Source organism: Drosophila willistoni, unplaced genomic scaffold (assembly GCF_018902025.1).
Source record: "Drosophila willistoni isolate 14030-0811.24 unplaced genomic scaffold, UCI_dwil_1.1 Seg49.1, whole genome shotgun sequence".
NCBI classification, from domain to species: Eukaryota; Metazoa; Arthropoda; class Insecta; order Diptera; family Drosophilidae; genus Drosophila; species Drosophila willistoni.
Genome location: NW_025814419.1, coordinates 51,774 through 66,563, shown reverse-complemented (window position 1 = coordinate 66,563; position 14,790 = coordinate 51,774). Strand labels below are relative to the sequence as shown.

Sequence of the window (14,790 nt, the reverse complement as noted above, 5' to 3'; positions counted from 1 at the left end):
GGGCCGGGGCTAACTTTGACCCCGTCAAAGTTTGAATACCCTTGCAAGTTTTTTGTGTAAAAGGTCTAATGCTTGCGAAAGAACGGCTTAGAAAATAACGAAGTTATTGATCAAAGTCACTGTTCACCACCGATTGTTCCTATGGGAGTTATATGATATAGTCGCCCGATCTTAATCAAATTTGGCACAGTCATTAATAGATATGCTAAACTGAGAAATATAAATTTTTATGACAATTGCGTCAAAAGTAACGAGTTATTGACAAAAGTCACTGTTTTCGAAAGATCGTTCCTATGGGAGCTATATGATATAGTCACCCGATCTGGATCAAATTTGGCATAGTCGTTTATATGTGTAATTAACTCACCAATATTACCAATTTCACGATAATAGCTCAGAAAATACCGAAGTTATTAAGAACAGTCACTGTTCGTGACTTTGTCATTTGTATGGGAGCTATATGATATAGTGATCCGATCCGGCTGAATCCGAGATATACAACGCCTGCAGTATATACAAGCCCACATGCAAAATTTCAGCTCTGTAGCTCTTACGGTCTAGGAGGAGTTTGCGTTGATCCAGACGGACGGACGGACGGACGGACGGACGGACGGACATGGCTATTTGAACTCGTCTCGTCGTGCTGATCAAGAATATATATACTTTATATGGTCGGAGATGCTTCCTTCTATGCGTTGCACACTTCTGACCAAATTATTATACCCTTTTTGCAAGGGTATAAAAACGGCCACCACGTTTGCCGGAGCAGTCCACTATGGAGGTTACAACTCTTCCTAAATGACCACGGAGTATTGTGCGTACGCGATCGAGCCAGTCGCTTCGCTGGCATCCCTGAAGGACGAATCGCACTACCCACCCAACACTGGGTTACAAAGCTGATAGTCCGGCACTACCATGAAAAATACTATCACATGAATCATGAGACTACAGTAAATGAGGTGAGGCAAAAATATTTTATTCCAAAACTAAGACCTCTTCTTAAAGGGATTCGTCGAAATTGCCAACAATGTAAGCTGAGTAGTGCTCGACCTATTGCACCCTTAATGGCGCCCCTACCGAGGGCTAGACTGGGTGCATTCAAGCCAGCGTTTACGTATGTAGGAGTTGATTATTTTGGGCCGCTAACACTCATCGATGGAAGAAAGTCATTGAAAAGATGGGGCATGCTGATAACCTGCCTCACAATGCGAGCAATAAGCATTGAGATCGTGCATACTCTAACCACAAACTCATGCCTAATGGGCTTAAGACGCCATATATCGCGCCGAGGCACACCAAAGGAAATATATAGCGATAACGGGACTAATTTTCGAGGGACCGATGCCTTTCTTAGAGACAAACTTCAACTGGATGATGCGATGATGCATCGAGAATTGTCGCAGCAGAAAATATCGTGGTACTTCAACCCACCGTCAGCTCCTCACATGGGAGGAGCCTGAGAGCGCTTGGTGCGTTCCGTCAAAACCGTGTTATACCGTAGAACAGCAAATCAAAAATTTTCAGATGAAAGTCTTCTTACCGCCATGGCAGAGGTGGAAATGACGGTCAACTCCAGGCCACTGACATACGTGTCCCTGGACGACGAAGATCAAGAAGCTCTTACGCCAAATCATCTGTTGCTTGGCTCATCAAATGGAGAAAAACCGATTTGCGATCCGGAACAAATCGACTATAAATGGTCGTTCCGCCAGAGTGAGATGTTCGCCAACCTATTTTGGAAGCGCTGGGTCAAAGAGATGCTACCAAACATATCACGAAGGTCCAAGTGGCATAAAAAAGTAAAGCCAATTGGTGTAGGCGACATCGTACTTATAGTGGACGAAAATCAGCGTCGTAATACCTGGACAAAGGGTCGAGTGGTCGGAGTGACCACCGCAGAGGATGGTCAAGTCCGCCAGGCGAAGGTACAAACACAATTAGGTGTCCTCTCCAGACCAGCAGTAAAGTTAGCAGTCCTCGATGTCGGAAAAGATGAAGCAAGCTCCAGTGGCTCGCTTGCTGGGAGGGGAATGTTGCCGAAATTCGGGCCTGCGAATAAACTTTGTACCACTGTACTACAAAACGGAACTTTGTCCGAACATACAGAATGACGCTCTTTAAAAACTCTAAAACTCTCTCTCTCATCTTACTCTTGCGGTACTTTATTATACATAAGTAGACACATAAGCGCGAAAAATACGCAGCTGCATTGATCTAAGTACATACATAAGAACCGCGTGTTCAGTTGTTTTTTCGTAGCCAAGAGGCCAAGACTAGAGTAAGTGAAATGAGATTGTACAATTATTAGTTATAAGAAATTTGTAAAATAACATGAAATTACTTACAGAATTAAAAAGCTTACCGCTTACGCTGAGCTAACTAAAGGAATTAATGGATTAAATTTATTTCAAAGGCACTGGCGGAGATAGATTAACTAGTCGAACGAGCAACACATTGAATTTTGGTCAATTTTGCTGTTTTTTTGTTTGGGGCAAAAATCAAGGATATCAATGGTACAGAAATAAATATTTTACTCCATAACGTCTATTTCCTAGTAAATTATTTTATTGTTAATAAAGAAACCTTATTCTCTTATTTTTATCTAAACGATTCCAAAAAAACATGAAATTTTCAAGTGGTGCGGTTTTCATGACCGCCAGTGTACATTGTTTAATTATACCCTTGCAAAAAGGGTATATTAATTTTGGTCAGAAGTGTGCAACGCATAGAAGGAAGCATCTCCGAACATATAAAGTATATATATTCTTGATCAGCATGACGAGACGAATTCAAATAGCCATGTCCGTCCGTCCGTCCGTCCGTCCGTCCGTCTGTCCGTCCGTCTGGATCAACGCAAACTCCTCCTAGACCGTTGGAGCTATAGAGTTGAAATTCTGCATGTAGGCTTGTCTATACTGCAGGCGTTGTATATCTCGGATTCAGCCGGATCTCGGATTTAGCCAAATTTGATCAAGTTTGGGTGACTATATCATTTAGCTCCCATAGGAACGATCTTTCGAAAACAGTGACTTTTGTTAATAACTTCGTCACTTTCGACGCGATTGCTTTCAAATTAAACATTTGTATATCTGTTAATGACTGTGCCGAATTTGATAAAGATCGGGTTACTATATCATATAGCTCCCATAGGAACGATCTGTGGAAAACAGTGACTTTGACCAATATCGTCGTTATTTGCTATGCTAAGATTGTAGGCCGTTCTTTCGCAAACATTAGCATTTTTAGCTTGAACATTTTTTTAACTTTGATGGCTATAGATAAGGAAAGAGTTACCATAAAAGTTGCAAGGGTATACAAACTTTGACGCGGTCGAAGTTAGCCCCGGCCCTCTGGTTTCAAATTAAAACTATTTATATTACAAGAACTTTGAGCTTCCGGATAGAACTAATTCAATTCAATATGCTAAAATATGCCAGGCCAACTAGGATTTTCTAGATAGTACAAATTCCCTACAAATTCCAGAATTTTAAGATCTAAGAATGCCTGGGATTTGGCTAAAATTCGATATGCCCTGTGTGCACAGCATTTGAATCATTCGACATCGTATGCTCGCAGTTCACAGTTCATACTAGAAACAATACAGTCACGTTCATAATAATAATGTTGATAATTATCATCAAACAAAAATCTAAGAGAGTAAGTAGTCGTAAGGATATAAATAAATGGTCTTATATAACCAAGTGTCCTTTTTCTGCCTAAGTAGAATGTGGAGTTCAGCGTTTCAATGTATGAAACCATTTTTGGTTTGAAATAAAAAAAGATATAAAAACGTTCGGGAATTCCTGCCGGACAATGTGACATTTCGTCAACAGACGGAAATATCACAGACGCCGATCTTATATTGGAAATGTCAGGGGTTCAGAACAGTGAAATAACGACAGTCGACCGGTTATATCAGTCTATGACGGTATTAATTATGTGGATCGGCTTGTGGTGAGATTCCAGCGGTGAATCTCTAGAAAAATGTATAAAACCACAGGCTCAGAAACGAAAAATGGATCATGATTTTCCTGCGGAGAATAAGAGGTAAGTGTAAGAAATGGGAAAGCTCAATATGGATGAATATGGCATGTTTTTGAATATTGGATATAAGTTGGACCCTACCGTGAGCGAGGAAAGCTCGGAAAACACATCATCCAGGTTCTTGTTCGATGCATGCGGAATGGTCCCATGCGATATTAAATCTCTTGCTTGTAGTTCAGATAAGGAAGATAATCAGCCAATGAACAAAGAAGCAAGCAATGATGCACCATTCGTTGATATTCTCCCACAAAACAGGCCATTTGTTGTTGTCATCTCGGCGTCCGCCTGCAACAACACAGACTTCTGCAGTCTATTGAATGAATTTTCTAAAAGCTTTGATGGATACAGAAACGTCGGATGCCTAAAGTTCAATAAAGAAACACCGGTTCTAGAATATAGTGGAATACGTTGCGGCAGCAGACGAAAACACAATGGATTGGGTGCTGGGTGTCATCTGCAAAAAAGATAAGTACGAAGCTGTTCCCCTTACGGAATTTCTACATCTCTTACCAGCTCGAGTCATACTGCCCAAAGTAGAAAAATGCTTAAAAAAAATCTTTGAAATGCTCGAACTACAAAATAATGGTGTACATTCATACAAATGGTCTGTTATCGATAGAAACGATTTGGATCCATGCTCCAACGATAATATTACGAAAGTATGAGTTAATGAAGCGATCGATCTATACATGGACGCTGACAGTATTGAGACTATTAAAAACAAATGCTATCAGTTGAAATACAACCTCTGGATAGTCAAATTCATGTTTTGCGAGTAATTGTCAAATTAACATATATTTTATTATATTTCATTATATTTCAAAATGATCATTAAAAAAATAGCTGTGTAAAATGCCTATGAAGCCTAGTAATATCTAGTTTTTTTTTCTAAGGCCTAAGATTCTCGACAACATGTCAAAATTTTATCTGAATATCTGCCTTTGCTAATCCGCCGGACAATAGGTGAAATAACAATGACAAAAAGCAAAAACCGAGTGCATTCGAGTCCCAATTAAAATTTTAGTATGTAGTAATAATTTATATTGTATTTTAGTGACATTTTATTTTGCAACTGATATTGACAATACTGAAAGGAAGTCCCATTGGGCATACAGTAGATTAGCAAGCAATATATTTTTGCATATTGGAATTTAATTTCATAGTCTAATTTATGTTTTCTAGACTTTTGGCAATTAATTAATCAATTAACTCTTTTTGGTTAGGATTTGTACATCTATCCCTTCATGTCCGCTTCGAAATTACGCATTTAATATTTGGTGTATTGAATATTACATTCCGAATGGACTCTAATTTATAGTTTTACTTGGCCATTACTTTTATTTATTATTTATTTGCTTGGTTGTTTTTAAATGTCTCAAATAAACTGAGACAATTTGAATTTTCGCCATTGCCCCAATAGTTTAGTATTTAGCACTTTGATATTTGCATTCAATTTGCCTTCGGTGGTTAATTCAATGATTTACCTAATACAAATAATAAATGGGATCATATATATATGAGATATTTCCATTGACGTAACATGGCTGGATAGAAACAGTTTTTAACCACAGAGGTTTTTTAAATTTTGTCTACTTTTTTACTTTTAACTATAAGGAACGTGAAACCGAAAGTTAAATCAAATGGACTTCTTTTTATGCTTGTTTTTTTTTATTAAAACTATTTATATTACAATAACATTGAACTTCCGGATAGAATTCAATATGCTAAAATATGCCAGGTCAACTAGTATTTTGTAGATAGTACAAATTCCCTTTCACTTGCCTAATTTGGCTGAAATTCGACATGCCTTGTTTGCACAGCATTTGAATCAGTCGACATCGTGAGCTTGTAAGTAACAGTTCAAAAAATATATATATTGTTCAGTGAGCTCCCGAAAAAATCTCTAAAAAATGCTTCAAATAATCATAGAGAGAAAATGTGGAAAGGTTTGTAATCGTAAGGACATAGTAGGTAAGCGTATGACCAAGTGTCCTTTTTATACCCTTGCAAAAAGGGTATATTAATTTTGGTCAAAAGTGTGCAACGCATAGAAGGAAACATCTTTGACCATATAAAGTATATATATTCAGCACGCCGAGACGAGTTCAAATCGCCATGTCCGTCCGTCCGTCCGTCCGTCTGTCCGTCCGTCTGGATCAACGCAAACTCCTCCTAGACCGTAAGAGCTACAGAGTTGAAATTTTGCATGTAGGCTTGTATATACTGCAGGCGTTGTATATCTCGGATTCAGCCGGATCTGATCACTATATCATATAGCTCTTATACAAATGGCAATGTCACGAACAGTGACTTTTCTTAATAACTTCGTTATTTTCTGAGCTATGATCATGAAGTTTAAAATTGTTGAGTTAATTACACATATTAACGACTATGCCAAATTTGATCAAGATCGGGTGACTATATCATATAGCTCCCATAGGAACGATCGGTGGAAAACAGTGACTTTGATCAATATCTTCGTTATTTCCTATGCTAAGATTATATTGCAGCTATGGATTGGGTTTCGGAAACTCTCTGCTCAATCAAAGGTTACCAGGCGGTTGATCTTATAACATATTTACGCCTATCACGAGCCAAAGTTGTTTGGCCAAACGTGCAGTCGTGTTTGGTTGATGTGTTGAAGCTCCTTGAAAAACAGAACAAAGGCCTTAAAACTGAAAAATGGGCCGTCGTTAGTGAAAAAATATTAGATCCATGTTCAGAAGAAAATATCACAAACATCTGTCTAAATCATGAAGTTATACTATGGATAGACTCTGTTAGTGTAGAATACATAAAGAGCAAGTGCTATCAACTGCACTACCATTTCTGGAAGATCTAGATAGCCATGTATATTTTTAATTTCTAAGTTGCTTTTTGCGTGACATTGTTCTGCCGATGAGCTAAATCAGGTTTGATTGGAATTTGTCTTCAATTACTATCATCACGTCACGTTCGCTTATCACAGCTCACACCTTTTTATGCATTCGAATATCTCCGTTACATTGTGGATCGTAAAAAGAAAAAAAAATAAACTTAAGTTTCCATACAAAAGCCATCTATAAAATCGAAACAATTTTAGTTTTTTATACCCTTGCAAAAAGGGTATATTAATTTTGGTCAAAAGTGTGCAACGCATAGAAGGAAGCATCTCCGACCATATAAAGTATATATATTCTTGATCAGCACGACGAGACGAGTTCAGTAGCCATCAACGCAAACTCCTCCTAGACCGTTGAAGCTACAGAGCTGAAATTTTGCACGTAGGCTTGTATATACTGCAGGCGTTGTATATCTCGGATTCAGCCGGATCGGATCACTATATCATATAGCTCCCATACAAATGGCAAAGTCACGAACAGTGACTTTTCTTAATAACTTCATTATTTTTTGAGCTATTGTCGTGAAATTTAATATTGGTGAGTTAATTTCAAATATAAACGACTACGCCAAATTTGATCAAGATCGGGTGACTATTTCATATAGCTCCCATAGGAACGATCTTTCGAAAACAGTGACTTTTATCATTAACTTCGTTAAGTATATATATTCAGCACGCCGAGACGAGTTCAAATCGCCATGTCCGTCCGTCCGTCCGTCCGTCTGTCCGTCCGTCTGGATCAACGCAAACTCCTCCTAGACCGTAAGAGCTACAGAGTTGAAATTTTGCATGTAGGCTTGTATATACTGCAGGCGTTGTATATCTCGGATTCAGCCGGATCTGATCACTATATCATATAGCTCTTATACAAATGGCAATGTCACGAACAGTGACTTTTCTTAATAACTTCGTTATTTTCTGAGCTATGATCATGAAGTTTAAAATTGTTGAGTTAATTACACATATTAACGACTATGCCAAATTTGATCAAGATCGGGTGACTATATCATATAGCTCCCATAGGAACGATCGGTGGAAAACAGTGACTTTGATCAATATCTTCGTTATTTCCTATGCTAAGATTGTAGGCCGTTCTTTCGGACATATTAGCCCTTTTAGCTTAAACTATAAAGGTAAGGAAAGAGTTACCAAAAAAATTGCAAGGGTATACAAACTTTGACGCGGTCGAAGTTAGCCCCGGCCCTCTGTTTTTTTTTCTTTTGGAGTAGCCAGTGGAATTCAGAATGGCCTCTTATTCGACTATTTATGACCTGAAAAAAAGGATCGAGGATTTACTATCTACGTCTGAGGGGCAATGTGTCATAATATCCTCGAAAGGCAAGGTATTAGATGGCGATCTAATTTTTGAGGCAGCAGGTCTGGAGAACTGTGATCCCAAGAAGAAACAAACGATAACATGTTTTCAAGGAGCTCAAAAAATTAGAGCATTAGCTGTAATTGCTGAGGTTGGAATTGAGACTGACTCCTCGGAAAATTGCCTGGGTGTCGATTGTGGTAACGAATCATTTGAAAGTGTAGAGACGTGTCCAGACAGGTATGTGTAAGATAAAATTTAATATGAATGAATATTACAAATTTTGGAAACTTAGCCAAGAAGTGTCACTAAACAAAAGCGATGACAGTTCAGAGAATATTTCGGAGTCGTTACAGGATGCTTGCGGTATTGCGGTTAAATGTGATATGAAGCCCAGAGCTCCATCATCTGAATTGAATAATGAAATCACACTGCAGCAGGAAAAAGGAACGCCAGCTTTTGTAAGAATTTTGCCCGAGAACAGGCAATTTATCATCGTGGTTTCATCCGATTGCAAAGAAAGAAATTATTGCAATTTGATGAAAATTTTTTTTCCACGCTTTGGGCTCTATAGGAACTTGCGCTGCCTTAAGTTCAATCCTGAAACTCCAGTCATGGAATTTGGTGGTAGGCTCTATATTGCAGCTATGGATTGGGTTTCGGAAACTCTCTGCTCAATCAAAGGTTACCAGGCGGTTGATCTTATAACATATTTACGCCTATCACGAGCCAAAGTTGTTTGGCCAAACGTGCAGTCGTGTTTGGTTGATGTGTTGAAGCTCCTTGAAAAACAGAACAAAGGCCTTAAAACTGAAAAATGGGCCGTCGTTAGTGAAAAAATATTAGATCCATGTTCAGAAGAAAATATCACAAACATCTGTCTAAATCATGAAGTTATACTATGGATAGACTCTGTTAGTGTAGAATACATAAAGAGCAAGTGCTATCAACTGCACTACCATTTCTGGAAGATCTAGATAGCCATGTATATTTTTAATTTCTAAGTTGCTTTTTGCGTGACATTGTTCTGCCGATGAGCTAAATCAGGTTTGATTGGAATTTGTCTTCAATTACTATCATCACGTCACGTTCGCTTATCACAGCTCACACCTTTTTATGCATTCGAATATCTCCGTTACATTGTGGATCGTAAAAAGAAAAAAAAATAAACTTAAGTTTCCATACAAAAGCCATCTATAAAATCGAAACAATTTTAGTTTTTTATACCCTTGCAAAAAGGGTATATTAATTTTGGTCAAAAGTGTGCAACGCATAGAAGGAAGCATCTCCGACCATATAAAGTATATATATTCTTGATCAGCACGACGAGACGAGTTCAGTAGCCATCAACGCAAACTCCTCCTAGACCGTTGAAGCTACAGAGCTGAAATTTTGCACGTAGGCTTGTATATACTGCAGGCGTTGTATATCTCGGATTCAGCCGGATCGGATCACTATATCATATAGCTCCCATACAAATGGCAAAGTCACGAACAGTGACTTTTCTTAATAACTTCATTATTTTTTGAGCTATTGTCGTGAAATTTAATATTGGTGAGTTAATTTCAAATATAAACGACTACGCCAAATTTGATCAAGATCGGGTGACTATTTCATATAGCTCCCATAGGAACGATCTTTCGAAAACAGTGACTTTTATCATTAACTTCGTTACTTTTAATGCGATTGCTTTCAAATTAATTGTTTGTCAGTTTAATATATCTGGTAATGACTGTGCCAAATTTGATAAGGATCGGGTAACTATATCATATAGCTCCCATAGGAACAATCGGTGGAAAACAGTGACTTTGATCAATATCTTCGTTATTTCCTATGTAGGCCGTTCTTTCGCAAACATTAGCCTTTTTAGCTTAAACGTTTTTCCACTTTGATGGATATAGGTAAGGAAAGAGTTACCAAAAAAATTGCAAGGGTATACAAACTTTGACGCGGTCGAAGTTAGCCCCGGCCCTCTGGTTTTTTATTTTTGGCAGCAACAAAATTTGTATCTTTATTATTCCTACAGCTTATTAAAGGCAGCCCATTCAAAAAAACCAAAGAAACATGTTGCTTTTGCCCTCAATGTTAATATTGTTGTTGTTGTTGCTGCTGTTGCTTGCCCGCTTGCCTGCTTGTTATTCTCTTATTGTTGTCTGATTGTTGCTGTGCAAGCCGCGGTCGTCGGCTTGTCACACGCTGCGTATGAGTAACGCGCCTTTATTTTCGGTTATTGTTTCACCATCCCAACATGGGTTTGTAAAACGTAGATCTACACCACTAACCTTTTAGAATTTTAATCTATAATTATCATGAAGTTCAAAAATGCTAAACAAACTGATGTCATATACACTGACTTCAGCAAATCCTTTGATTCTCTATTTTATAATTTTGTTAATTCTAAACGTAAGACCTCTGTACACCAATCTTTTTTGTCTTTGTCAATATAAAAAAGCGAGCACTGATCAGTTAAACCTGTTTATTCTCCGGGGCCAGATTGTCTTCCTGTATATGTACTCAGGTTCTGTGCAAACACATTATGTAAACCCATTTTAAAATTTTTTCTATTGTCTGTCGATTCTTCCTCTTTTCCATCTATTTGGAAAGAGTCGTATATTATTCCTCTGCATAAAAATGGCGAAAAGTCCGAAACCTTTTAACTATAGGGGTATCTCAAAATTTTCCGCTTTTCCGAAAGCTTTTGAGAAAATCAAATCAAATCATACTTTATTACTTTCTAAACTGAAAGACATTGGGTTTCCACCTCTTTTCCTTTCTTAGGTTCGAGAATATTTAACAAATAGAAAACAGAAGGTACTTTTTAAGTCTTCTTTTCCAATTCCATTCCTGTGGCATCTGGAGTACCTCAAGGGAGTCATCTTGGCCCTCTGCTTTTCACATTATTCATTAACGATCTTCCATTAGTCATTATTGACGTTGTCAAGCTTTGTCTTACCTATAAAAAAACAGATTCATTTAGTCGGCTACAAACCGACCATAAAAACTTTCAATCCTGGTGCCAGTTTAATTTACTAAATCTTGACACTACCAAATGTAAGGCAATGACTTTTTTTCGTAACTCTCCTAAACTGGTCACTTATTTTCTAAACAATAGTCCTTTAGAACGTCTAAACAATATGAATGATTTGGGCGTATTTATGTACCATAAGTTAAATTTTAACACCCATATTTCCACCACGGTCGCAAAGGCCATGAGTGTTCTGGGTTTCTTTAAAAGATGGTCAAAAGAATTTGACGACCCCTATACAACTAAAGTTCTTTTTACTTCGCTTGTCCGTCCTATTTTAGAGTATGGATCTTGCATTTGGTCACCTCAATATGAGTCGCACCATATTAGACTTGAATCCGTTCAAAAGCAGTTCTTTCTATTTGCTCTTCGTGGCTTAAGCTGGGATCGCAATGTCAAGTTGCCTTCGTATTCTAGTAGACTTCTTTTGATTAACCTTCCTTCCCCAACTAACCGTAGAATTATGCTTGGTGTTATTTTTATGCACAAGCTCCTAATTGGTTATATCGACTCGCCTGAGTTATTAGCTCAGGTAAATCTGTCGGTACCATGTAGACGGAATGGACATTCTTTGATACCGTTATCCCTTAGTCGTTGTGCTTCTAACTATGCCATGCATGAACCTTTCAGAGTCCTCTGCTCTGATTACAACCTTCTATTCCCTGTAATCAGCTCACAGTTTTCTATTAAAATACTTAACACATCTATCCTATCCCATTTAGTTAATAGATAGCTATTGTATTATTTGTATGTTTTTTCTATTGTGTATTTCTTCACGCAATGCGTGCCGTGCGTTATACGGCTGCACACCTCGGTTGGTCGGGTGGGAGGTGGGCAGTTATCTGCTTGCGCTCATAACAGGCTTTGTCCTGGTGTCGCAGGGGCCACTTAAACGTACTGAAAAAAATAAACTATTCCTTGTATCAGATTTATAACACATTCTTTGCGAATTGAATAGAAAACTGAACCACAAAAAAAAATAAAAAGAACTATTTAGAAGATCAAAGAAACGAGACTGCAGAATTTAGTTACACATTTATATTTTGAATTATGCTAGATGCTTTGAAACATTTTCAGTCCAGTTTTGAATGAGAATTATTGAAAAGTCTTCTTCCATGTGAAATTCATACAATTATTACAGCCAATTCCGCGATATTTGCAATGGAAACGTCTGTTTCATTTTGAATTAATTTTTCCTTTTCTAACTCTAGGGTATTAAGCAATTCTCCAGTTTCTTCGTAGTAAACAAGATTCGAAATAAATATATGGCCATGAATATAATCATATATACTAAACATAAGTATATGGTACTTGTTAAACTGCAAGAGTTTAGTACATTCTAATTGAGAAGAGTATTTTTGATTCGTTGAACAAATTCAAGTTCTTAATTCTTCGAATCAAAGAGATATACCCAGATGCAAGTCTCTATTATATACATATATACATTGTTTAATTATACCCTTGCAAAAAGGGTATATTAATTTCAGAAGTGTGCAACGCATAGAAGGAAGCATCTCCGACCATATAAAGTATATATATTCTTGATCAACTTCGACCGCGTGAAAGTTTGTATACCCTTGCAACTTTTATGGTAACTCTTTCCTTATCTATAGCCATCAAAATGAAAACCAGAGGGCCGGGGCTAACTTCGACCGCGTCAAAGTTTGTATACCCTTGCAACTTTTTTGGTAACTCTTTCCTTTTCAAAGTGGAAAAACTTTTTATCTAAAAAGGCTAATGTTTGCGAAAGAACGGCCTACAATCTTAGCATAGGAAATAACGAAGATATTGATCAAAGTCACTGTTTTCCACCGATCGTTCCTATGTTAGCTATATGATATAGTAACCCGATCTTTATCAAATTCAGCACAGTCATTAACAGATATATTAAACTAACAAATGTTTAATTTGAAAGCAATCGCGTCAAAAGTAACGAAGTTATTGACAAAAGTCACTGTTTTCGAAAGATCGTTCCTATGGGAGCTATATGATATAGTCACCCGATCTTGATCAAATTTGGCACAGTCGTTTATATGTGTAATTAACTGAACAATATTAAATTTCATGATCATAGATTAGAAAATAACGAAGTTATTAAGAAAAGTCACTGTTCGTGACTTTGCCATTTGTATGGGAGCTATATGATATAGTGATCCGATCCGGCTGAATCCGAGATATACAACGCCTGCAGTATATACAAGCTTACATGCAAAATTTCAGCTCTGTAGCTCTTACGGTCTAGGAGGAGTTTGCGTTAATCCAGACGGACGGACAGACGGACAGACGGACGGACGGACGGACGGACGGACGGACATGGCTATATGAACTCGTCTCGTCATGCTGATCAAGAATATATATACTTTATATGGTCGGAGATGCTTCCTTCTATGCGTTGCACACTTCTGACCAAAATTAATATACCCTTTTTGCAAGGGTATAAAAATGTTCAAGCTAAAAAGGCTAATGTTTGCGAATGAACGGCCTACAATCTTAGCGTAGCAAATAACGACGATGTTGGTCAAAGTCACTGTTTTCCACAGATCGTTCCTATGGGAGCTATATGATATAGTAACCCGATCTTTATCAAATTCGGCACAGTCATTAACAGATATATTGAACTAACAAATGTTTAATTTGAAAGCAATCGCGTCGAAAGTGACGAAGTTATTGACAAAAGTCACTGTTTTCGAAAGATCGTTCCTATGGGAGCAATATGATATAGTATAGTATAGATCTTGATCAAATTTGGCTGAATCCGAGATCCGGCTGAATCCGAGATATACAACGCCTGAAGTATATAAATTAAACACTTCCTTCACTCACGGGTTAAAAAAATGAATTTTTATTTATAAAGTCACTTTTATTACAATACAGTATGTTTTAATTATAACTGAAAGATGCTGACTTTGGTGAGCGAATTCGGCGGAGTTTAAGCGAAGTTACCGGTTGGTTTGTACTTAGGCTCAAGATTGATTTGCTATGGTTCGATTATGTTGGATGAAGGCTTGGGTAATCGACGTCGTCGCAGGCGGCGGCGTTGGCTGAGTCCAATAGTCCACTTTAAGTGCGTGGGACCATTCTTTGTTTACACAAGTGTTCAGGACCATTCTTTGTTTATTGCCGAAATTTGTGGCGTGATTCTGCGTATGCACCGAACCCGACACCATTCTTCTAGGGCCTGGGAAAATGGGGTGCAGGCTTATTGTTTATCCTAGCGATCGGACTGTTACTTGAGATTGGCGATCATGCGACAAATGGGCATGTGACGATTGAGTGGGGTTGACCAATGGGTATTGCATGTGATGATGAAATAGGGTCGGCCAATGGGCATGCGGTTAATGGGCATGTGTTGACGGACTTGGGTTTATGGCTTCTATGTTATGGTATGAGTTGTGATAGAAGTGCTTAACTCCTCCCCCTTTAAGTGCGGACGTCCTCGGTCGCAACAACATATTGGACAGTCCCGATTGAGACTTCCATTGGTGGACCATGGTTGCCTGTTCCGTGGCTGCAGTATTTTTTTAT

At 38.0% G+C, this 14,790-nt stretch overlaps 1 long non-coding RNA gene across 1 annotated transcript; it reads left to right on the top strand.

The window, feature by feature from the left end:
- Positions 1–3,569: 3,569 nt before the first annotated feature.
- LOC124461457 lies at positions 3,570–3,772 on the top strand. Its single transcript, XR_006955076.1, has 2 exons — positions 3,570–3,657; positions 3,725–3,772. It is a non-coding gene; the product is annotated as an uncharacterized LOC124461457 (long non-coding RNA).
- Positions 3,773–14,790: the final 11,018 nt, after the last annotated feature.